The 3,093-nt window shown below is 40.3% G+C and overlaps 1 pseudogene; it reads right to left on the bottom strand.

The window, feature by feature from the left end:
* Positions 1 to 843: 843 nt before the first annotated feature.
* Positions 844 to 3,093, bottom strand: part of LOC131382741 (endogenous retrovirus group K member 8 Gag polyprotein-like) — a 6,685-nt pseudogene continuing 4,435 nt past the window's right edge.

Below are 3,093 nucleotides of genomic sequence, written 5' to 3'. Positions count from 1 at the left end.
TCTATATAGACACAGTAACAGGCTGATCTCTCCTTCTTTTCCCCACATTTCCCCCTTTTCTTTTCAACAAAACTACCATTGTCATTACGATACCGAGATTACATACTTCACAAGGTAATCGAATATCATAAAGCAAGTGGAGGCAGGATGAGTTCACAGGACGGTGTTAAAATTGAAATTAAAATTGCCAACGAAATTTTTGGGCACGCATAGTCATTGATAACATTTTATCAGGAAATAGGGTTTGAGAGAAGACAACCTGACTGGCCAAAATTTATTAGGTGGGAATTTCCTCATCCTAATAAGCCTGGGAGCACTACAGGAGGCCGGGGCTTATTTCATCCCTTTGGCTTCAACCGTAAAAGGCGGCACGACTCCAAGGGGGTCGTTTATAGGCCTACCCTCAGAGCGCATTCTCTTTCTCAGGGATATTCCTTGCTGAGAAAAAGAATTCAGCGATATCTCTCCTACTTGTGTGCAAAAGGAGAAAAGATATGGCTCTGTTCCGTCCGGCTCACCGGCGGCCAGTTCAAGGTTACCTCCCTTGTTTCCTGAACACCGCTGTTATCCCGCTCTTTTTTCCAGATGCCCAGTTTTCGTATTGTTTAAACACACGTCCTCTACAAACAATTTGTGTAGTTAAGGCAATCATCACAGGGTCCTGAGGTGACATATATCCTCCACAGCGTACAAAGAAAATGATGGGATTAAGAGATTACAGTAAAGACATAAGAAATTACAAAAGTATAAATTTTGGAGAACTAATAAAATGTCCGTGAAATCTTCATATGTTATGTTTTTCTGCTGTGGCTTCAGCCAGTCCCTCAGTTCAAGGTCCCTGACTTTCCGCAACATTCTCCCTCCCTTTCCCTCTATATAAATGTGCCATGGCGATGAAGGCTTGTTCGTTCTCTCGATTTTGGCGCAGGATTCTTCGACTGGTCCGGCACACTAAAAACAAACCGATTAAACAGAGACACATAATTCCAAAATTTACTGCAGTAGAGTTTCCAATAGACTTAATCCAAGTCGTGGGGTTTAATTCATAAAGATTTTTTGCCACTTGATCTAACGCCTCAGCTCCAGGCACAATATTTAAGTGACTCTGAGAGGCTTCAAAAATTTGTTCTTTTAATTTAGAAATGTCTAAAGTGAGATTATCTTCTCTTCCCTGTAAATGGCGTCTTACCATGTCCCAGTGATGTCTAGACTCATTATAAACTTGGGGTGTAATACAAAAATCTGACGTATTCCAGTCACACTGTAACTGGAAACGATGTTCCAAGCTCATGAGCCTATCTCCCATCCAAATGACAGTTTGTCTAAGGTCATTAATTTGATTAGCCAATTTTTGATCGATACCAGATTGTGAATTCCACAACCTTGTGGAATTCTTTTGCCAATTGTCAACAAAGCTTACTGTCTGCACAGAAGAGTGCAATGCGACTCCTGCCACAGCGGCTGTAGCTGTGACTGCAATTAATCCCATAATCACTGCAATTAAAGTAAAAATGAATCTTTTGGATCTATTTAAAATGCCTTTTAATACTTCAGTCAAAATATGAATGGATGGCGAGGCCTCCCATGGTCGATCCATGGACACAGGGATCCACACGCCTTCTCTTGACTTCAATGGGATTATCCATCCAAGTGACTGCCCGAATTAAGGGCGGGAAAGGCACATAGGCCCAGTAGGTATAATTAGCTGCAGCTGCTCCTGCAGGCATGGGGAGACTTACCACCGTTGATACAACCATTAAAGCTGCAAACAGCATATTTTCTGAGGTTTGTGTCACCTTTGTGCTAGCTAGGCTTTTTCTAGCTAACAGTGTCAGCTTCTTTAACTGTGCCCAGGTTGGCAGCTCCGCCTTCTTGGTGCGTGGTGACTTCATCTGTTTTTCTAATATCACCACTTGATTCATCCTGCGAGTCAGTGGTGTCCGATTGCAGTGTTTCCGTCTCCGTGGAGGCGCTTTTCTTTGCATCTCCGATGGGTTCATTGTAGAACTTCAAATGTCTAGTGGGTATCCAAACAGGAAGCTGATTTTCTCCTGGTGAAACACAAGCAAAACCTCTTTCCCAGGTTATCACCTTCCCTATCTCTCATGTCCTATTTTTGTTGTCTTTCCACTAAATCAGTTTTCCTTCGTGTGGACTGTTCTTTTTACCCGTAAGATGTTGTTCTGCAGAAGTGGTAGTCTGATTTCTATAAATGTTTAAAAAATTTAAAGTATAGAGTGCTAGATTAAGCTGCATCTGAGGAGAGGTACACTCCTTACTGTCTCCCCCTTTTTTTTGTTTAACTAACTGAGTTTTGAGTGTTCTATTAGTTTTTTCAACTATGGCCTGTCCTTGGGAATTATAAGGAATTCCTGTTGTATGTGTAATATTCCACTGATTTAAGAATTTTTGGAAAGCTTTACTACAATAACCTGGTCCATTGTCAGTTTTAATTTTTTCTGGAACTCCCATCACAGCAAAACAAGATAATAAATGTTTTTTTTATATGGGAAGTACTTTCTCCTGTCTGGCATGTTGCCCATATGAAATGTGAATAAGTATCAACTGTTACATGAACATATGATAATTTTCCAAATGAAGGTACATGGGTAACATCCATTTGCCATAATGCGTTAGGACACAGACCTCTGGGATTAACTCCTGCCTCTTGGGTGGGCAGGTGTAGTACTTGACACTGGGTACAATGTTGTACAATATTTTTTGCCTGTTTCCACGTGACATCAAATTTGTTTTTTAACCCTGCTGCATTTACATGAGTCAAAGCATGAAGTTCTTGTGCTTTTATGAATGCAGAGGATACCAGTAAGTCAGCTTTTTTATTTGCTTCAGTTAAAGGTCCTGGTAAATTAGTATGTGCTCGAATATGAGTAATATAAAATGGGAAATTCCTTTTTCTTACAGTTTGTTGTAACAAATTGAACAGCTGGTTTAACTGATCATCCATGCTATATTTAATTAGAGCTGTCTCAACATCCCTTGTAGCCTGTACTACATATGCAGAATCTGATATAATATTAACAGGTTGATTAAAATCTTCTAACACTGTAATGACTGCAAACAACTCTGCCCTCT

Source organism: Hylobates moloch, unplaced genomic scaffold, assembly GCF_009828535.3.
Source record: "Hylobates moloch isolate HMO894 unplaced genomic scaffold, HMol_V3 SCAFFOLD_2845, whole genome shotgun sequence".
Taxonomy (NCBI): domain Eukaryota; kingdom Metazoa; phylum Chordata; class Mammalia; order Primates; family Hylobatidae; genus Hylobates; species Hylobates moloch.
The sequence above is the reverse complement of the archived record's forward strand: the minus strand, read 5'-3'. Positions and strand labels throughout refer to the sequence as shown.